The sequence below is a fragment of the Hylaeus volcanicus genome, chromosome 2 (assembly GCF_026283585.1).
Source record: "Hylaeus volcanicus isolate JK05 chromosome 2, UHH_iyHylVolc1.0_haploid, whole genome shotgun sequence".
NCBI classification, from domain to species: Eukaryota; Metazoa; Arthropoda; class Insecta; order Hymenoptera; family Colletidae; genus Hylaeus; species Hylaeus volcanicus.
In genome coordinates, this window is record NC_071977.1 from 7,235,174 (window position 1) to 7,258,192 (window position 23,019).

The 23,019-nt window shown below is 50.0% G+C and overlaps 1 protein-coding gene across 3 annotated transcripts in view; it reads left to right on the forward strand.

Moving 5' to 3' along the window:
* LOC128872459 (homeotic protein antennapedia) overlaps positions 1 to 23,019 on the forward strand; it is a 301,598-nt gene that overhangs the window by 106,118 nt on the left and 172,461 nt on the right. For 2 of the 3 annotated variants that reach the window (XR_008456188.1, XR_008456190.1), the window contains one exon: positions 12,002 to 14,459. The exons of the other annotated variant lie outside the window; for it this stretch is intronic. The gene's annotated coding sequence lies outside the window, so the exon portion shown is untranslated. Of the gene's footprint in view, positions 1 to 12,001; positions 14,460 to 23,019 lie in introns of those variants that run through there. 3 annotated transcript variants of the gene reach the window in all.

Consider the following 23,019-nt stretch of genomic DNA (forward strand, 5'->3'; position numbering starts at 1 on the left):
AATTTAAAGGAATTTCGGCGATCTACTTTTATATAGGAAAGTTCGCCCGTATATAGGGGCCGATAAATCGCCCCGCTGGCTCGGCTCTAAAAGCTAGAAATATTTAAAGGCGTCTCGATACGATATCGTGTTTCCGAGCGAATCTTCTGGGGGTTTGTCTCTCGATAGAAGAGAGGCAATCTTTATCGGTCCAACTGGCCATTTATGGAAAAAATATCAACGACCCCGTAAAAAGAAGAAATCCATGGAGTTGGATCGTTTTTAGACGAGGGATGATCGCCGATGATCAAAGATTAGCGTGGATACGAATTGCGCGAAAATTGGACTGAAGAAGATAGATCCAAAGTACGCTAAACTTTCGGCATGAACCACGAGTCGGCAAGTAGTATTTTATAGTAGAGCGATCTTATAGGAATTGCGATTTGGTTCACGGTATTGCCATCTAGTGGCCCTAACGACATCTGGCTTAATTATGGCCGCTTCACCCCTTGGCTTTTGAGGGCGTGGTTAAGGCGGGGACGCCCGGGCTTTTCAGTCGTATTGGTTCGTAACTCTTTACCACCATCCATGAATATATTTTCTACTTTCGCAAAAGTAAAAATCTCTCGTTCGCTGATTTATATCAGCTCATACGCGAAAATTTGCGAAAATCACAGAAACGAGCGATATAGTGAAAATTTTCAACGTGGAAGATCGTCTTGTAGTACTCCGCGGCGCTATTTTCTGTTAATTGATCGCTTTTGCTGCAGATGGCAGCACGAATCGACGAGTTTGCGGCTGACAAGGTAGCAGTTCTGCTTTACCGACGCCTCGATGGGTACGCCGCTTAATTTAGAGGTCGCTCCTACTTACCGTGCTTAACGCCATTCCACGGTAGTCCAATGATTGCCGGTAATGCGTTTTATGGTTTGTTTTTATCGACGCGGTCGTACAGTAACTTACAGTGGTGTTTCTGGTTCTCAACGCTGGGGCTTTCACGTCCGTGTCGAGGCGTATGCGTATAAATCGGCGCAGTGCACCGACATATGTAGGCGCGCTGACTCGGCTCGACCGCTCGCATTTTTCCGACGAACGCATTCTCGCGGCTATTCGTCAATAATCCAATAAAGCCACGACTAGCGGCCTCATGAAGACGGAATAAAGCACCGACAGCGTGTGATTTTATTGCACGGTAAAGCGTGATTCCGACAGATTGATGCATGATCTTTTTCTCGTTCTCGCTCTCGCGCACACGTATATCCAAGCCTCCCCCCCCTGTCTTCCTTTAGAGCGCATATACTCAAGCGGTTCCTTGCTCGTCAAACGGTAGGTCGGGGATCTTTATTGGCTGTAAAGGAAGACATTTTACGATCCATAAAAGCGTTTATAGCGCTCGAGCAGTCTTACCTCGGTTCTTACACCCCAGTTATATCCATTACCCCTTCCGTGGCCTTTCCAAGGGCGGCCACCGGCACGCGCTCTCTCCACTGCCTTTGAGATTTACAGGTTACGCTCCCGGTAACACCTCGTAAACTTGGCTTAACGACTTTAACCGGGCCTAACTGCTTCCTTCCTGCAATCAGACCCTGACCTACCTCCCGCGCAGACGTCCTAGAAAAATTTCAACGTGACCGCCGGCCGCGAAGACGTCCTTCTACTGCCCTCCTAACTTTCGTTTGATTTAATCTATTCATAGCGATATCGGAATTGGGATCTCAACTCTATTCATCTTAGCGATCTCTATTAACATTAAATATCGCACAAAACAATTTCTAGGTTAGAATTACACACTGAGGGCAATCCGTTTGTCAAGCCAACTGGCACCTGAAGGATACCACGTGACCGCTTCTTTCGTTTCCGCGTTCCGCCATCGAAACAAAAGAAAGACGGACGTTTAAGCAGAGCATCCTTGGGACGCCAGTTGGCTTTGACAAGGACATTAGTGTTGACGATTGGCCAGAAAAACCTATTCTTATAGCTGAGATCGAAACCATCGACTTGCCAATGCCGTATAGTGCCTTAGACTTGGCACAACAGACGCATCGACTTAAAACAAATGTAATGAATAAATAAGGGGATGAAATCGACAAGAAGCGTGACCTTGAGCGATGACCCGGCAGTTAGAGGCTATCAAGAGTCGTGGATAATGGTTAAACGTTACATAGTTTGCGTCTACGTGCAGCAGGTGCGTGTGAATTCCGTGCAAGAGCGTGCTACCGGTGGCTCTTTGCGGGAGAGACGCGGGCCGCTTGTGTCCGCTGTTTTATGATTTGTTTTGATTACACTTCATTACCATTTTACGCCTTTCGCTGCCACGTAACTGGCTGGCAATAATTCTTCGCTGTTGATTCTATCGCGACGTTTACGACCGTCATTATTAGCTGATACCACTTGAACTCTCGTAAAGTCTACGCCCGTGCGATCCGGCTCGTCCGGAACATCCGCCTGCACGGACGCCGGGTTTGGTGGGGGATCATCGGCCACGGGTGGACGCCATAGGAGGGGAGGCGAACAAGTTACGGGATCGTCCGGCAGATCGCGCCCTCGTAGCTCGCTACGTCTTAATGCCGTACTTCATTTATCGAGGCCTCTCCCGCTCTCTTATCTCGCCACAGCGAATCATCGTAGTAGCCTTGGGCGGCAAACGATCGCCTCGACTTCTCCGCTTATTATCTTCGCTTTCATTTCGCGTGCGCTTACTTTCTGTCGTAAATTCTCCCGCGAACGACCGGGAGCGTCGTATCGGGCCATCTTGATGATTTCCGTGCAAATTCAACGCGCCGAGTAAATTTATCTCTCGCCTGACGGACGAATAATTGGATTTCGAGGGACGGCTCGCGGTGCACCGACTCCGAACAGTTTTTTCGTCTGTGGTTTACTTGATGTCTTTATCGCACCGTAACAAAACAGGCCACGGAGGGAGGTATACAGTGGTGGCCAGCTACTCGAGACCGCTTGAGAATTTCGGATGAATGATATTATATCGATATTTACAGCGACGACTACTTGACACATAGTTAACTTTTGTCATAAATCGTAATGAAATACGAGCATTATTTGAGATACGGAGATTGCCTACACTTTTATCGTTATCGCACAGCTTGTAATCGTGTTCGGTGGATTTCTCAATTCAATGATAAAACAGACGCGAGACCAATCTGTAATATATTGAAATTGATAATAAAGCAAAGAAATGTCACTTTTCTACTCGGGTATCCCTTGGGTGCAACTATAACCATCTTTGGCTATTTCAGAAATAAGTAAGTTTGGGTTAATAAACGCAAAGGGAAGAATCTACGAATCTAACGGTGCTACGATTTTAGCTGCTCGCCGGCGAATTCCTAGAGCTCTAGCAAGCATAAACAAAAGCTTTTTCGCGCGGCTTGATAGCTTAATAACCGCGTCGCTGATCCAGAGGGCCGAAGGAAGCCGCGAATTTCGCAAAACCCGGTTTTGTACAGCGATGTATTAGCATTTAAAACGTGTGCAGCGCCCCGTCTGCCGGCGCCATTGGTCCACATTTACACAACAATGAGGGGGCCGCACTCTAAAAACTCCCAGAATCCCCGGGCTCCGAAGTCAACGGAGGAAAGTGCGGCAAAGACGGCAGATGAAAAAGAAGAGAAACGGAGAATCGTAACGCCATCTCGATCTTTTCTTTACCATCTCGCTTTCTGTATCTGGCTCGCTTCCTCTTCTAGTATACCTCGCGTGTCTCTCTCCTGTCTTCCCCCTCCATTTCGGATTTGAGGTTAGAATGGTGTGGGTCGTAAAACGGGACAAGAGGCAACAGCACAGCCTGACTAGAGAATCTCTCGGAACACAAAACCTAAAGGCTTCCATGCCATATTTTTTAATCGCTTTTTGGGTCTTGGCTAGCCACAGAGAGAATGGCATACGCCTCGCTCCGTCTGGCTGGATATTTCTAACACACGCGATACACTCCGCGCCGGTTCGAGCTGAAAACGTGATGGCTGGCCTGCGACGTTCCCAAATTATCTTACGTAATCGCTTAATTTTTCTAGGCACCACTCCGATTTTTTCAAGTCAACGTCCCTCCATTTTATTTTTAATTAACGCTCTAATCACAGATGACGTAGACGTATTCCTCTTTTTTTTTTTAAGATGAGGATTGGAGGAATTAACCTACTCCATCTACTCTAAATACTCTGCTCTAATCTTCCTGTGGCATCAACGGAATTTGGAATCAAATCGGGTTAATTACCCCTTCCACGCCGAGGTAACTTTAAAGCGAAATTGCCCGCGCAAGGTTTCACGAGTTGTCGGGCGGCTAAAGCGCCGCGACGAGCGTTTCACGAGCAGTTTTACGCCTTCTCCGCCGCGGCTGAAAAAGCACAGAACGCCGGTGCTTCGTTGGTTTTCTAGTACGTGTCTCGTGTGCGCGATTACACGGTTCGTTTAACGCGGCAAGAACGACCGAGCACGTTGTCCATCAATTCCGGGGCTCGGTCATATCCTGTCCGGTCGACGAATAATTGCGGCCGATAACGGGCCGTCAGCACGGCGTTAATTAAAAAGAAACCCGCGTACAACGAATCGGATCGGAGCTGCTTGATCCGCTCTCGAAGCCGCCTCGCGTTTCCAGTTTCGGACTACGGCTTGTTTATACAGCCCACCCGGGAGGCAAGATCGCGTTGTAATAAAGTGGTTCGAGGTAAATGTTCCTTGACCGTGCACGTGATAAATATCCAGCGCGGAATTTATCATTGTTCGCTTTACTTTATCGCGGAATGAGACTAATGTCTCTATCCACAGCGCGAGGGATGTCAGTTTCGTAGTTCACGCCTTCCCACTCGTCTACGGAAACATACCTCGAGTTTAGTTAACGCTAATAGCGATAATATCGTAAGATATTTTACTCGAATATTTTAGGAGTTAGGAAATGAATACAAATTGATCTGTAAATTAACCCTTTGCACTCGGATGTCCTCTCCGAGAGGACGTTGCAGGCCTAACAAACTTTGTTAGCGATTATACTCAGCCCAAGGAGAAAGTCATCGTTGTAGTAACGGTTGTCGAAGTAACGAGGAGTCAAGAAGTCGGAGAAATTTTATTGCAGACGTTCGAACTATGTATTACAGTTAACGTTAAAGCGTTCTTTGCCCTCTACATCCCCGACTTGCAAAGATCGCTCGCGTAATGCACCCATTGTACGACTCCAGGACCCTCCGGTGCATCAGCTTCACGGAGACATCGTCAACTCACTTGCACACATCGCATAATTGAAATAACCTTTCCAGACTCTTGGCAAGTTCCCGCAAACTTTCCTACGTCCGCGAATCGCGTATAAAGGCGTGGAACTTTCGGCAAAGTGGGTATCCAAGGAGGCGAAGACATCTCCTAATTGCGATTCACTCCACGGGACGCTGGCCCGACTGAAAGATGCACTTCTGTAGCGCAAAAAGTTTCGAAAAATATATAGAATGCACCTGGCTTACTTGGAACAAAAATGCTTGTCGTATCTTCGTTGTTTTTATTTTTTAAATCTCGCTATTGTGGACGTAGTCCTGCTTTCTCTTTTACTGAAGTATATCGAGTAACTGAATACTACCTTGGAGCACAGTTTGAGAAGCACTGGTCTATAAAATACATCGATGAGAAGTAGAGCCCTGAGGGGCCCGAAGCCCCTGCCTAAAATGTATACGCCTCAGGTACCCCTCGGCATCTTCTCATCGGAGTACTTTACCAACCATAAAAGCCGTCACCGAGGGTTTAGTTTATAAACCTGGAATCGATTCGTCCGTGACCGATCATTTGCGAAAGATGTACAACGCGTTCCTCCGCATCTCTCTGAAATCTCAAACACACAATGGGACTTCATAACGAAGAGAGTCGCGCGAATAAAAGGGCAGGAGACAATAGCCATATACTACTCGAACAGTTACCCCAGAGCATAAGCCATTTAGCCTGGCGACGTTAAAAAGAAGCAAGGGCGTGTTAGTCGCGACACTCGGCGTCCCCCTTCGTTATTCTAATGCCCCAGAAACTTGCGCATCTTCCTAAATCATGGCAACGGTGGGTGGAGTAGGTCGAGGAGTAACAGCAGCCCCGTTGCGGTGTCCCCGTACACGAGCCCTCGAATTATTCCGGCATCAGGCTGCTTTCAGTAAATTGTTCGTTCCCAACTAAAAACGGACAATGGAATAAAAGTTTCGAATGAAAGTTTACGCTTCTTGGCGGTGTAAATCATGTCCGCGCGCGAGAAGGAGCGTTAAAAGTTCAGTGGATATGAGTGGTGCGCGAAATATGAGAACTAATTGCGACGCACTCCGTGGGGAGTTAAATCACAGGGGGAGGGTTGGAATTTTGAGGTGGCCTCTGCGTGTGCGCGCCTCCTCGGCTGTATAAACTTAAGAAGAAGCGGAGACGAAAAGGAGGGGATGGCAACAACATAGTTATATCCCGTGCACGTTGGCAGCAGCGCCGGTGTGTTTTTCATTTTCTTTATATCACCCTTGACGCTCGTAAAACCATTACCCGTGACCGAGCGAACGCAACTTCTATATAAACCGTATCGGTGTGCACACCTTCACAGCCGCGCGATCCACGCGGTCTTTGATGATACTGGAACTTCTTTCGCTTCCTCGTCCCCCGGCTGCTCCGCGAGACGAACCCAATTTCCTCGGCGACGGAAACCCGAACCCTCGGATTTCCTACGCTCGCGTGCCCACGGGAAGGATTCAGCTTTCTCGATACCGATTACAAGCGTTACCGCTTCACGATTTCTCGCGTTTCTTGACACAGTTTCACCCTCCTCTGATTTCCGCTTGATCACCGGTGCCATGAAACCGTCGAATCGTTTCGCGAGTAATGCGAAGACGTACATAGATTCTCCGCCATACTCTACAGATTCTATATGGTTTCTACCTGTTCCGAAGGTTTACATAAAAATGGTTCACGCGAAAAGTGTCCTGTCAATACGTTGATTGCCAGGCTAATACCATTGATAATTAGAATTTATTTTTCTTTGACACCTAACATTCAAAATTAATTTGTTTAGTTTTTCCGTAAAAAGCACTGTCACCCATATATGGGTGACGCGGCGATCAACGTGTTAAAAATGCAATGGAGGATGGATCTCTGAAATATCGTTAAATGGAAATCGTGCAGACCAGCGTCGAAAAATGTCCCGATACATCTGGGATGACCTAATACTTCCAGTTTCCGCGTAGCTTATTAAACTCGGATAACCGAAATACCTCGAACGGCCCATTACATCCGAGCGTCGAGGACGGCTTGATACTCCGATGTGTAGATAAGTCAGTTAGCGACTCGCTCTAGCGCGTTCCAACGTGGAGGAACCTTTTTTGCGTAGCGCGCCCTCTTATTGCTCTCCTCTCTCCTTTACTCCTGCTCACTCCTGGCGGGTGATTCATCATCGGCGTCGTCCTCTCTCCTTTCTCTGGCTCGGCTGGCTGGCTGGTCTGGCTGGCTCGACGACTTGCTTGGTTTCTGGCTTTCTGGCCCCTGGACCCGCGTGGTCCCCCCGTCTCTTTCCCTCGGCCGTGTCGCTCGCTCTTCTTCCTTCTACTCCTTCTCGGACCTATGTACTCGTTTTACTCCTACACTGGAGCCGTACCAACATGCAGTTCTGGCTCGGCAGGGCGCTCTTTCTCGCTGTCGGCTTATAGGCATTCCCGCATTTCTCCCCGGCACATCTTGGAGTCTGCGACCGGCGAGATATCTGTACTCATCCGCTTAAAATTTCAAACGGACTCTGCAATCGAATCTGCCCGATTCGCACCTGCACTCGCGATCCTCGTCGCGCTTTCGCGATGGTGGGTTGGCTGATGCTGCTAAAGTTCCAATTTGATAGGACGTGCACCAGTTGACACCTACCTAAACCTATATGACCCCGTACACTTCGGATAGGCTGTTGCCGTACGTTCGTATTTGAACATCCCGCTGTTTCCCGTCACACCAGGCCAAGATGTCTACACTCCCAAGGTATACCCACTATAAGGGCGAGTGCGCGTCGCTATAAAACATACGAAACGATATATATTACCCGGCGATATCACTCTCCGGCACGAGGCGATACGGTAATATTTCGCCCGTGAACGGTTGGAAATGTCGACGGTGTAAACACTGCGGGGGCACGAGCGGCTGGCGAGAGCCCTCTTATTTCCTGCTCGTCCCCGACGTCTTCCCTCGTCACCGTTGCCCCGTGATCGAATATGATGCTTTTCCTCGTCCCCCATCCTTCCTCTGGACGATTCAATTATACGAGACACGGAACTGTGTTCAAGCTCGCGGCCGCCAGGATTGATAGCCGGCAGTCCGCGGCAGACATACGCTTCGGATTCTCTTAGATCCACGGCGTGGGCGGATAGTTCTGTCGGAGGAAGTCCGCTCCGTGTCGCGGATCAGCGTTATGTTCTCTTTTGCCAGCAATCTTACATCGCGACGCGCCATCGAACTGGACGATTCGACGAGGCGATCGTCCGTGACGATTGCGTGCTCGGAGCGAAACTGTGCTCGATCCTGGCGTTGAAATATCGCGGCGTTTGCGAGCAACCGAGAGGTTCGAGGATCGCCTAGAAGGGACCACCTTTGGTTTCGAAGGTGGGATTCCGGTAATTCGACGCATCCGAGAACAGAGGAAGACCGATGGGACGTGCTCGAAAGGTAGAGACAGACGCGAGCAAGCGAAGAGGGATGGAGCGAGAAACCCGGAGGAGAGGCAGAGAGACGTGGGTTGGGTTCGGGGGATAGAGTAGGGGCGGGAGGGCGTTCCACGGCACCCTGCATGGGGTAGCTTGCAACCTCACGCGACACTAGAGCCATCTATATCCCCGGAGATTTATGAGTTCCTGGTGCAGCGGCTGCTCGCAGCAACTACACACCACGCAGTATCGGTCCGGTACGGTGTTGGTGCTGCCCCCTGTCGCGACGGGCGTGCTGTTGCCCCGCGGGGGTTACGCGCAATTCGCGCTCGTGCAACGTCGCTCTGATAAAAAACCTGCGACTCGATCTCAATCCGATGCTTCTGCGAACTTCCTCCGTCCCGTCTACCCGTCTCAACCCTTCTCCTCGTCCTCGTGCTCGGCCTCATCCTCCATGGTCCTGCGCGCTCTCGACACGCCGGCTGGTTCGTTTGTTGCCGCGCTCTCTGTATCCCTTTTTCTCTTCTCTGCTCGGACTTGAAATATCGATCATCATTGTGTTCACTACGCGTTTATAGACTGCGAACGTATTGAAATTATGGTTCACTGTCCTCGCGATCGTGGTGGACCCTGAGATGCTCTGTTAATCTGCTTCAAAGATGTATAAAACCTCGACCAAAAAATAGGCGAAGTATGAAAAGAGCAAAGAGACTATAAGAAATTGTTATTAAAAAATGGATGTACGGTTTTTCTATATAATGTTCTTGCGAAAATGTACACGAAGCGGGGGAAAGCGATCGTCGTCGATGCGAATCGTTGGGAGGAAGGCACTCGTAAGTCGAGATTTTTCAAGTGCCCCCTCGACGCGGCCGTCCATTCGCCACCCCGTGATATCCTGCAGGGGTAACCGATGAAAATAGCGAGAGTGGGGTTTACCGGCGGCGGCACGAGGGTACGGGACGACGACAACGATATGAGTACTGGTATCTACCTACCTATGCTTCTGCTCTCCAACCCGAACGCCCCACCCTCTTGATGCGGCCGGTTTACGAGCAACCTGTGGTAACGAGAGCGATAGATAATAACCGCTCCGTGCTCAACCCCATCCCCCTTTTCTCTTCCTCTCGCGTTTCTATCCCTCTACCGCTCCTGTTCCGGAACGCGCCACGACCCTTGCACGTGGATATTACCTTCGGTGATTTTTTCTCGATTCGTTCGCTCGGACCTCGCTCAACGCTCCCAAACCGCCACCAACCGTCGCGCGATGCAATTCTCGCAGATAATATCTTCATTCTGACGGGGTTAATTCAAGGTTAATTAGATACAGACCGCGGTGTTATTTTCACCGAGGTGGCTTAGAACAAGAAGGGATGATTCGCCGGAGGCGTAACGGGGGCAGACCTCGATCTCCGCAATGACGAATAAGGGTGTTTTGCTGGAAGACGCATCGAGATTTGTGCTTTCGGTTTTTGCGAGCTTCAAGCAACATTAGACTCTCGACGTAAAGGCACGCGGAACGGAAATTTATTGCGGCTTAAAAAGTCCGGCTTCCTTCGGAAATCCTGATAAATGCGCGAAGGAGCGACGCTCGTGTACGTACATTAAACTCGCTGCCTGGCGTTCGTTGCAGGGCTAGAAGGCGAAGTGACTCTAGGCCGAAAAGCAAACTACGGCAAAAATGAAATACAGCCGCGGTACAAACAAACGTTACGCTGGGGCGGTTTCGTAACTTCTTCTTGAATAAATTTCTCGAGGATCTCTTCCCTGTCGATTCGTTCCGCGCGACGTCTCCATTAGCCAGCTAACTTCTTCGCGATGGAAAAGTTATGGATCTTACCAAATAAGCGGATCCTTATATTTTCGGAAATTGTCCTAAAACATTGCCATACGCCGTGTGCAAACATGAATAGTAAGTAGAAATTAAATCACGTCAAACTGCGCGCGTGCTCCATACATTTTTCAAGTCCACTCGAAAACCAACCGTACAGGGAAGGTCATCGCACGATGTCAGCTTGAATTTACACGGGCAGTTAACCTATTTTCGTTCGCGTCGCAATGTTTGCCCCATTCGGCAGATCTGGAAAAATATCAGTCTCGAGAGAGAGGGTCGCGCGAAGGGTTGAAAAATCAATCGATAGGAACGATAGAAATAACCACCGTTGAAGATACGCGAGTACGGGGCGAAAGATATTCCAAGACGAGCGAGGAGACAGCTCGTATAAGAGGGGTAGATCGAGCAGTTGGCGCGAGTTTGCGGCTGTAAAATGTGCCGACCTTGCCAAGACCCGGGGGAACATCCTCTCTACCTTTCCGTTTCTTTATCCGCTTTTGTCACGACGGCCGACGCGGCCAGGGCAAACAACTTTTTCGAAATCCATCCAGAAATAAAGAACAACGCTTCCGCCTCCACGGACATTCGTGATTCATTTTCTGGCCCGCAACTGCGATCGCTAACGCCGCTTGAGATATGAAAGATGGCACCGAGGAATAACAGAGAATCGCAATGGACAAAGGAAAATACAAACGGGAACCAGGAAACTGCTAGGGGAAGCACATTGAAATTCTTCGGAGACGAGCATCGTCCAACTCCTTAAAGTGGGGTCCCAAAATTATAAAGTCTTACTCTATGCTGTATATCCAAGATTTTTTCCCGAAAGGGATGAAAGGGTCGAATAGTGGATAGCACAAAGTTATTATAAAAGAAGGTGGAGAGCAAAGGGTTGGAAGGGTGTGAAAAGGCAAAAGAAGGAGCGGATTGGCAGTACCCTGGCTCCGTGTTCTGCCATTCCACCCTAAGACCTTCCCGACTCAACCCCTTTCGCTCTTAACCCGAACTATCGATATCCCGAGATACATACACCACGAAAGCCCAGGCTCAACGTGCGTGTAGCTGGACAAGGCACCACGTGCATTCATCCCATTACAAAAGGAGCTGAACCAGCGCCGGTCGACCCGACCCGTCGTGTCCTCGACATGCTCAACATATGAACGTACCTCGAAGGAGTCGAACCTTGAAACGACTGGGCAGCTCTGCCAGCCGATCTTCCAGGCTCTCACCCCTGAAAACGAATGGTGCTTCTCGATATTTTTAAAAAATCGACGTCATCGCCAGCCATACTAGGACCTTCGGAACTTCTAAATTCGATCCAACTAAGATTTGGTAGAATTATTTCAGTTTCACTTCATCGTCATTTAATCCCTGCTCAGTGCCTCTAACGTTTCATAATCTTCTAACGTGTTCAGTCGTTCTGTATAGAGATTGCAGATGCTATCGTATAACTCGCGCGAATTAGTCGAACATCAACATTCATGCTAAGAAAAAAAGAGACAACAGTCCTTGAACGGTTGGTACACCGTGCGTCAACTAATCCGTACCATTCTGATTTCTGTTTCAGGTGAGTGGCAGGCTGCATCCACTGTCTCTGTAATGCCAAATAGATGGTCGATGTGCGTATCTGTCGATCGTCAATTTATCGGTTGCGGCGAATCGGATGCTGCACCCGGTGAGTGACGAACCCGCCTCCTGCTCCCCCGAGCCAACTAGCCCCCCACACCCCCTGGAACTCCTGTAGCTCACTTTGACCAATATTCCGGCCGACCAATCAGTATCCAAGTGCACAGTGACGTCCGTACAAGCCTAGTATTGTCGTAGTACCCCCCACCACCATTCTCTGGTCTCTCTATCTGTAGTTCCTGCTTTGGCGCAGTAGTGTTGTAGATAGAGGGGGTGAGTTATCGGAGTAGCTCCACACTTACACGGATTCTCCACCGAGTTTCGAATTGCGAAAGATCGACCGGATGGAGAGAACGAGCGCAACGCAGCAAAAACACGAATAAAGACAGACACGCATATACACATACGCATACACACGCAACCGTGAAAAGAAACGAAGAAGAGAAAAGTGAGAAAAATATAAGCGCGAAAACCGAAGATATCGTGTTGGCCGTCGGTTCTTTATCTTTCTATTTGTATAGTTTTGTTACTTACTCGGCGGTACGGTGCGGTAGGGTGCGCGCAATTCTCTCCCCCCCACCCCAAACCTAAATACGTAACGAAAAGGCTAAGGAGAGAGGTAAAACTATTTAGTAAGTTAACGCTTAGGAAGTAGAGAAGTGTCCGCGAGCGTCGACGCGACGGCGGGGTTCTCGAACGATCGGGGGAGGGTGGAATTCGACGACGACGCCATCTCCGCGTGGTATATCCCGGTGACATTCTTTTTCCTCGCGAATCGTTGTACAAAATATTAAAGTGACAGTAATCCCTCGATAGGACGTCCTTAAAACAAGTCCAAAAGTAAAGGTAAAAATTTGGTCGTTTCTCAATATATCAAACATGACCTAATTCGGGCTTCTTTTACTTCTACGTTATCCGTACTACTCGCAAAGAAACCTATAATTAAAAGCAGTTTGAATTAGATCGTGTTCGGCATCCATCGAGATGTAAAATGTCGATTTTTAGATTATAATCGCCACTCTTCGTTGATATAAGGACGCGGATGGACTCGACTAGAGACGCTATATCGAGGGATTGGTGTACTTCGTCGGTACGTATCGCGTCCCTCCTCCCCAGGTGTCTCGCGTACTCGGCGCACTTCCGTTTCTTCGCTTCTCGAACGTGTACGTGCTCGACGATACACTCCTTCCGGAGCGTGTCATGCTACGACTGCTGTTGATGTTATGTTTTTGTTAATTTTTTTTTATTGTCTGCGGAACGACACGAGAACGCGTTTCTATCGTTGCCGATGTCGCAGCTCCTGCCTCCTCGAATTGGAAAGGAACGAAAGTCGGCGGAGAGATGTCGTCCTACCTAGAGATTGGCAACATTCGTATCCAGATCAAAAATTTTTAATGACTATTCGAATAGGAATATTGTTCATCTCTGGGAAGTCTGGACGCGGCACACGACAAAAACGTGGTTCTTTCGATCGGTACAAAATATATATGTTGATGTTCGATAATTTTGTTAAATATTATATAGAAACGTTTTTATACAACGCGTGCGCTCCGGTAGCCTGACCGAAAGAGGGGCGCGGAGCGCGTGCGGTTGCTTTCCTCTCGCGTCGAATAGCTTTTTTTTGGAATTCGTTTGGAAACAGAAGGTTCTTTCTCCCCCACTTCTTCTTGTTCTTTCGATCATCGTTCCGTTTCCTTCCTTTCGGTTCGCGGTTCTCGGTGAAGCGAGAGAGTACGAACGAAAACAGGCACTCTATACGAGCAAGAATAATTACATTGTACGTACCTACCTAGTACCTAGACGCCTACCCAGACACGAAGTGTGTGTGGCGCTATCCTAAGCAGTAACAACTATTCTAGTTAATGAATGTATACGAATAGCCGCTAAGAGACACGCAAGAGTAATAGGTAAACGCAGTATTTCTAAGAGGAATGTAATATGTTAATAATTATTTATTTTGTGGATCTCGATGATACGAAAAGAATGCGAACGAAAAAAAATAATATGAGAGAAACGAACCCTTCGTAGGTCTGCTGTGCTGTAACGTTTTCATTGGTATTAGGCGAGCATAGGCCTATATGTTAGGGGTAGGTGTACCCATGCGTAGTGTGGTAGCCCGCGCATTTTGTGTAAACGTTGTTCAAGGTGGCGAGAAAGAAAGAAACACGGAACAAAGCAGCAATCCTCTTTTGTAACATATTAGGGTATTAATTGTTTACCAATCTGGATCCTGATTGTATGTAACCCGAAAGCGACCAGGGCCGCACCTGCTGCCTATATATGCGTGAAACGTTGTAACGGAAACAGATGTAGGGGGCGGTTGCTGTTCTGAACGCTGAATTGTAATATTACCTTGATTATACGATTACTAAGAAAAAAAAGGAACAAATAAATGCGATGTAAACCTTGACTGTGCGTCTGTTTCGCTTTTTTTTTGCCTGCGGCCCTGGCCGTGACCAATCCATCCGCGAACCACCGCCTCCTGCATCCCTTCTTCCGGCGATCCCTGTTTCCCGTAATATTTCCCCTGTTACACCGTACGCGAGCTATTATTGTTCACGGAAACTAGCAGCTTTTTGCGTAGCTTTTTATTATTCGCACCGTAGATAGAATGGAAATGTGCACACTAGCTGTCCCCGATCGTCGATTTAAATTCCCGTTTTGGAGGCCGTGGAACTGGAAGCGTTCGCCGGTGGTTCGAATTTCACGAGGTATTGATCAAAGCGTAGATATTTGAATAAGGTTTTCGATAGATTCGAATAGAACGCTTGCAACGCTTCCGGTTCAACCCTTTCCCTTCGCATTAGTGCACCCTTTAAATTTATCCCCTTTGCAGACAGTCTGTGCTTTAACCGAGGATTGGAGACGGGCAAAGTAGAAAGTAATTTGAACGAAAAATTAAAATCGACGGTGTGCTGCTATTACGCAGAAGTGGTTAAGAATCGCTGAAATCAAAAGTTCCGCGCTGACGTAGCTCGATCTGAATTTTCCCAAGCTTTGACGTCGCGTTACTCCATCTTGCCACCAGTGCCATTTATCGCGATTACGCAACGATGGTCCACGGTTACGTAACAACGGTGGCTATAAATCCGGGCTGGGTCGGACTTACGGGTAGTTGGTAAAACGAGGAAGATATTTCGCGTGGTATCGTTGTCAATTCCTGGCCGATAACCTCGACGGTCTCGCGGTCGAACGTGCAACGGTTGCTTTACGACGCTTAAGCCGCGCGTTAGGCGTCCTCGGTGTCCCCGTCGCGGAGCGCGGATCCGCCTTAACGGGCGCTGCGTTGATCCAGGGTCGAGGTTTCTCTACGGCAGCCCATAAGTCTTGCGATGCTTCGGGATATTAATATGTTATTGCGGAAAGACGCCCTCATGAAAGTCGACAAGGATTGGAAAAATATGTCCCGTGCGTCTCGACGTCGTCGTCGTGGTGCTGGGGTGGCGCGCAGCTCTCCTATACCAGAGGGATGATGCCGCCGCGCTCGCTGCCTGCTGCTGCTGCCGCTGCCTGGTCTTATACACCCACACGCCCTTGTTACTATCGTGCACGACGCGGGGTGTGGTCGGGCCAGAATTCACCAGACGCCATTTGTATTAATGAAGCTCCCGACAATGGTGCACGCTCGATGAATTATGTACCTAGGTTCGAACCCGAACGAAACGCTGGTCGCTGATCTGCTAGGCTCTACTTTGCCAGTGACCTACGCATCGCGCCCTCTTCGCCACGAGGACCTCTAATGACCTCGCGAACCGTGTTCCTCGTAATCCGTTAATACGACACTACCTGTCTCTTGTTTTTTCCGCATTCCGTCGGGACGGTGTATCGTCTCTCGTTCTTTGTAGCACAAAAATGAAGGAGCTGTGTTTGTTCCAACCATGGCACGCACACCGTGAATAGCAGTCGCGTCAGTGGTTTAACTCGAATACGCCAGCTCAACTTAACTCAAGAAACGGTTTAAAAATTGCCCACGCGTGACAGTAAACGATGCCCTTGGTGTTTCGAGTAGCTGGGCGAAAAGATTCGGCGATTGCACGAGCGCCAAGGACCCTCGAGATTTCCATCAAAGATGGAGAGCCCCGTCTGCGTAAGCGCGACCCATTACCGAAAGACGTAGCGGACATCCATCTCGGCTTGGCGCGGATAAAACGACCGCTTTACTTCGGATTACAGGGGTGCAATTTACAGCAGACGCGAGAGCACCTGTTCGTTCTTGAAGAAATGGAAAGGTGGCGGCAGCGGGGCTGAGAGGAACGCGAGGGAGCAGGTTTCCGGTGGTATGGGAATAGCGTGCCTCGCAAACGTTGCGGTAATTGAATCCCAGTAACTCCCCCCCGGTATATAGGCGTACCCGCTTAAATGTATAACTTCTCCCCTTTGCCGATCTTCTTTCTCCGCCCGTTTGCTTCGCTATATCCTGCGCATTCCACCGCAAAAGCCCAGACGACGCTTCCTACATCAAACCTGTGGAATAATCACCTCGATGTCGAGTGCTCCCGAAGAAAAGAGTTCTCTCTCGTAATATACCAAGTAATATACCAAGTGTTTCTAACCAGGTGTAGAGGCCTCTGAAAGGTAAGTGGCCTGGGTGTCTCTCCTTCTGTGAAAGCTCTTATCAACTTACGGCTTCCAATTTCGAAAACAGGGAGGAATTTCCGTCGCTACTTTCGGTAGAAATGGATCAGACTCCTCCAGGTGTCGTACTATTCATCCACCGTCGTATTTCGATTGCCCGATTACGCCAAAGCTGTTTCCTTAAATCAGATGTCTAAGAAAAAACCAAGCCAGTCTCGTGTCGTGTCTTGTACAAAATACTATGGAAACCTTGGCCTTTCGCGTACAAGGTCCGCTGCTCGAGCAGCGAAATCCTGATGCACGATTCTCGCGTTCCAAGCCGGCGCCTTAGCTCGGGGTCGAGCAATACGGATGTGCAAGGTGTAGACGAGTCCTAGCTAGCGTGCTCGGCTCTCATATAATTACTTCACGCTCTGTCCTCTCCTCTCCGCGGCTCGGCGGTCTGAGGAGCACGAGCGTGTACAGCATGCACACACACACACACACACACCAAACGTTCCAACCCCTTGTCCCTGAGCTCGAGTGTATTCCGTCGGCGTACTCTCGCGCAACGTCTGTGTGTTCTCGCAAGGGTGGTTGGCTCGCGCGTGTTGTGTGCCTCGCCGCGGGAAAGGGTGTGAGAACAGGTTGGAGGTGCGCGGGGGATTGTTGCCAAAGGGAGGGGTTATTAGGCAACGCAGCACCTCATCCCTCATCCGCGTAACCGCACCGCAGCGTGTATTATGTAACAACACGGAAACGAACTGCGGGCCCGGCCGGTCGCTCGGTTGGACGGCGAGAGGCACGGAGACGAGGAGGGACGCGTCGTCGCTGTTGTTGCTGCTGTTGTTGCCCCTGCTGCCGCCGCTGATATTACACGACGAGCTAACAACGCGTCCGTGCTCGAAATAAGTGTTCGCAACTCGTAATTCTCGCTCTGTTCCATATTATTTTCGCTAGGACCACGGAGATTTTGGATTTCACCGGGTTCGTCGATCCCGACGAAAGAACGAACTTTGTATCGGATATACCGTGTTCTTTTCCGCGTTTCAGGAAGAACCGGATTGGCAGCGTTTTCCCCTGTGGCCGATATATTTTTAACGGGCCCCGCTCTAATTTCGTGCGGCGGCCTATAAAAATGTCGAGGCTGACGCACGGGCCGCGTTCCGAGTATCGTCTACCAAGATAACGCGATTTCTCGAACGTCCGCGGGACGGTGGGACGGTCGTTGTTTTCCGTGTAAATACTGAAAGAAACTGACATCACCTGGCAGGCGCTTTGATCTGGCCATCCGGGCAGTTAAGATGTCAGGGCTTCTTATTAAAATAATTTAAACTCGGCGGCGACGACTCCCTTCCACGAAATTAAAATCGTCGATGAAGAATATTCCTCGCATCTCGCGTTAGTTAACGTCACGACCAAACGACTGCTCCTCGGTGTTGAAAGATTTCGCGCGGATCGGGTTATATTTATGCGCGTCGACCTTCAATTTCGAGCGAATAAACTTCGAGGATGGACGATAAACCACTCTTTGTTGCAACATAAGTTCTATACTCTCGCGAGGATCGTCGCATCGACGCGATAGCAACTCCCAAAGTTTCCCGATCAATGACCGAGAGGCCTTGGAAGAATTAGCGACTATTAATCCAGCTAGAAACCGATATAGTCAATGGCAGCTGGACCACGTCGGTGTCTTGGACGGGATTGTCCAACTAAGGAATAATACAAGCGCGCTAGGCAGAGGAGACCGACCTACCCCTTACTATCCGCACACCCGTCGTCCGCAGATAAATCTTCCCGCCCTCTAATTGGCCTTCCCTCCATTTCCTCGTCCCATACCATCGCCCGACCTATTCCTTCTTCTCTACTCTTCTCTCCACCCTGGCTTCCTATCTTTCTTCCCTTCGGTTCTCTCTGTTCCCAACCCTTCGGATCTCTCCTCCGTCTCTCCTCTTTCTATCGTCTCATCTTGGTCCTACGTCCCACACTCCAAGGCCGGGCACGGCTCCAGGAAACGTTCTCACCCCTACGATCCGTACACCCCCGCCAACCGTGGACCTCTGGCTTCGCATCCAAGCCGGCGAATTATTAGAATTATTAGACATTATATTGGCCGCAGAGTGTCCGTTACACCGCCAAAACTCAATTATGAATTAAGTTATCGGCGGACGGCGTCGCGAGACGTATTGTTCCGCGACTGGCACGAGCGGGCTCTCCGAAAAGAGGTGGGAGGGTACACGAGTTTTAAGGCGAACACCCCTGATCGCGGAGGACATAGCACGGACGATTGATGACGATGCCGTGCCATTGCCGAGAGATACGGGGATATTTGCGCCCGTGAATCCTCGAACGTTGCATCTTTTCCGTTTTCGGGGGTGGGAGGAGTCTTCGTTTCGGGCGAAACGACTCGTTGTTTTCCGATCGCGCAAATCTTGCATGCCTCTTTGTTTCTCGCGCAGGCGTCAGACTGTATTTGTTTCTTCTTTCACCGCGAACAAGGAATTCGGTGATATTCGAAACGCCTGGAAAGTTTCTTTCGTAGCAGCCGCCGGGACCTCTGGACTTAACAAAGAGAAAATAGAGCAATCGCGCGATTTACCTGGCAGTAAAAGTTGACCTCGAGCTGTCTTGTATTTCGTGGAGCACGGCGCTGTTTTTATCTCGTCGAGATTCATTGGGGCGATGGGACTTGTTCCCTGAGAACCTTGAATTCTCAATGGTTCGACGTTTTCAGAATAGAGGCGCTTTTTGGATTCGACAATCTCCGGCCAGCTATTATTCGTTCCTATTTATTTGTATTTATTAAAAGAACGAAATAAACAGTACAGAAGTAAGTGCATTCATAGTCTCACCTGCAGCATGACGCAACGGGAACACAAGGAACAACGAAGGTACCTGATCGTAAACGTCGACCTCGGTTCGCTATTAACACACCCCCTCGTCCTTGTCGTTCTTTCTGGACGCGAGCGGCTGACCGCGTCGGGTCTTAAAAACCGTAGACCCTCTAAATTGAGGACGCCGGGTCCCGCTCGCGGGAACAGTGTTTTCGAAACTGTAACAATTCGTGACCTAACGGGACGCGTCGGTCGAGGATGTTTGCGGAAACGTCGGCGATCGGCCCGTCACGCGTTAGCTCCTCTATCTTGCTGGCCAGGAAAAAAAAACGGCACCTCATTGTCCCAGGGAAATAAAGGCGGAATAGAGGACGAGGCCCCAGGGCCCCCGCTCTATTTCCAGCGTTGCGTGGAACCAATGAAGGGCGTCGTAAATCTAGAGCAACCCGGGTGGTAACTTTTTGCCGGCTTATTTTTCGGTTTGCATTCGTTTTTTCCATCTTCTTCCTGGAACGATCCGCTTGCGTTCAAGCGGCCTGCGGCAAAGAACCCGCGTCTTCTGTGCTTGCAGTCCACAATTTCCGGGATTCGATTCGTTTAGGTATCTTTACGCGCAAAGAAAACCAACGTGAACTCGATCCAAGGATTCCAAAACGAAAAATCTCCTGTTGGGGTGGAAGGAATAATTAACACATCACAGTCAGGAATTGATCAGGCACTGATTTCATGATTTCCGAGTACCTGACCAAGGGCTGCGTAACGAAGTTAGCAGCAGGTGTATGGCCGCCATATGTTTGCAATGCGAAGAACATGTTCGTAGTCTCTCGATTATCTTTTCCTACGTCTTGTTCGATAGATAGTGGCAGTAGTTAGTATCGATATTGTGCACTACATCGTTCCAATACGCCGCGATATAATGGTTCTTATTTACTAACTTCAGGGAAATTACCTGCGTATGCTCGCTGCATAGAAGAATGGACAGGGCAGAAAGGTTGGAGGAAGAGAAACAATCGCATTAAATACCATCCGATTCCACGATATCTGGGCAATTAGTGGAACGTCATGCTATCGGTCAGGACGCGAAAAACGATCGGTGGCGTCTCCCCGGCGAATGATTAAAGGGCTCGTTCGCATTCAACCGGCACGATCGAGGGAATGATTCACGGGGCGAAAATGGCAGATGAGACGGGCGCCTTGGTCGCGCAGCCAATTCCGGGCCAACTCGACACTGGGGAGCAGGTTGAAAAATAAGCGGAATTTCACTCGCCCCCGGGATGAGGGAAAAAGAGAAGCCGCGGCGATTGCGAAACAAAAGGCACGATAATTGTAGTCTGTCCCACGGGAGGTTGGGGAGTAAAAAGTAGGGGTGGTGGGGGTTGGCGGAGCTGTATGGGCGGCCGTTCGTAATAAACTCGAGGAAGCGGCACGTTAATTTGTAATCGCTTTTGCGGTTGGCTGATGGTCGCGCCTCTATTGAGTGGTTTCCAGCCGTGGAAAAGGGCTGAGCCGAAGGGGAAACCGGCGCGATGGTTATGCAGATCGACGAAGGGTGGTACGGTATCCGACAACGGTACAATAATTCGCCCCGTTCTGCCATCGTTCTTGGCTAACGCTGAAATAAAGGCCCAACCCTTTGAGCGTGTTAAATAATTTCCACGCCGGCTGTGTCCGCCCCGTGACGAAATTTGACTCCGAGACCCGCGTTTCGACGCGCTGCAACGCCTGCACCTCCCCCTGGCGTGCCTAGAAATTCGGCGAGGGTTCTGTAACTAAGAAATTAACAGAAATCGATACGCCACCATTCTAAACAAATAAAATCAATTCACGATTTCGACAGAAAGCGTACAGAACCTCGTGGAAAGTTTTTCTCGGCCTAGAGGCACGGGTATCGCGCCACGACGAACGCCGAATTCAGAATCAACGAGGATCGCGGAGGTGGGGTCGGCAGGTTGCCAAAAATCGAAAGCAGAAGAAATTTTCCGCCGGCGTCGGGCAGAGGCGCGTTTCCGCGTCCGTAACGGGCGAAGGGATGAACGCGCCGCGAATACAACGCGTCTCGGTGCCACCGCGGAAGAAGGATGTGGAAGGGACGAGACGAAGAGGAAGCGATATCGGTCGAGCGAACGAGAGGGCGAGGCGGCGGCGGGAGGGTGGAGGGGACGAGGTCCCGGAGGAAAAAGGAGGAAAAAGGTGAACCGGCAACAACGTGTACGTGATGTATCGTAGCCGTCGAGCATTCGAGCATCGAGAGGAGCCGACTTGAGCGGAGGAAGAGAAGAGACCGAAAGAAAAGCAACCACCCGCTGCTGGCGGAGGGAGAGAAACGGAAAGAAAAAAGAAGGGATTGCTCGAAGGAAGAACGAAGAGACGACGGAGGGTTTGGGGCAGCCGGTGGTGGATCGGATGGCGTGGGGTAGCAGCTACTCGCGCTAGCGACGAAGAAGGAGGAAAATAAGGGGTAGCTCGGCGCCGCCGCCCCATGCTTGGCTTGCAAACTGACTTCCGTCCTCCGCGCGACTATTCAGACGCCGTTGGCGTTTTTACCGGGGCGAAGCCCGAAGAGGAGAGAAAAAAGACAGGGAACGGGAAACGAAAGATAGAAAAACGCGGGAGAAAAAGGCCGAGAGAGCGAGAAAGGAAATATATAGAGCATGGAACTCCGGCTAGAGGCTGGTCGACGGGTGCTACGCGTTTCCTAGAGCCCCGGCTAGCTCTCCGAGACTGCCAGCTTGCCGGAGCTAGCAGCAGCCGGCCCTCGTCCCGTCCGTGTACGACGGCCACCGTGTCTATAATATATCTCCCGCCTTATCTGCCGCTCGCTGTTTACTGCCCGATAGACTCCGCAGATAGGAGGACCCTGCATCACCGCCTCGCGAGAGAGCCGAGTCACTTACTTTTATATATGTTGTTACTTACGTCAGGGAGCACGCGGTAGGGAATTCGTGAGACAAGTTGGAAAATGCTGATGGCCGCCGGTAGATACGGACAGCGACGCCCGTCGCCGACCGACCGACCGGGCTAAGCGCGAACCGACCTTCCTGGCCCCTTCTTCGTGGAACCCGCCCCCTATCCCGTGTCATGGAAAATGATTTAGGCGAGAGCTACGCTCCGCGCGACGTATCGCGCCTTGGATTCTTTATACCGACTTTCCTGATCCGGGGGACGTCGGTCTTGGAATATATTGTACGACACCGTGCGAGAGCCGCCTCCGCCTTCAACGCGCTAGGTGACCAGAGACGCAGCGGGGATGATGACGGTCTTCCAGGCGGGAACTCGAGGACCGAATAAAGGCGAGCTTCACACATTTTTTAGCGTGTATTTTCGGCTTTTGATAGGAAAAGGTAACGCTCGGAAATCTTGGTTCGGTCAAAAGATACTCGAGCTGAAGTCTCGGTTCGCCAGAGTTGGCCGGTCCCTTCGATATTTCGTGGATCGATCTGGTCAGGCGGTTTTCCACCTATCGACGCGACGCAATCGAACGGCCGTTCTCCTGGCTCGCGAATAAAGAAAATGAGCCGGGGAATGTCGTCGGCGCGGAGTCAGCGAGCGGTGGAAGGTATCAAAGATACAC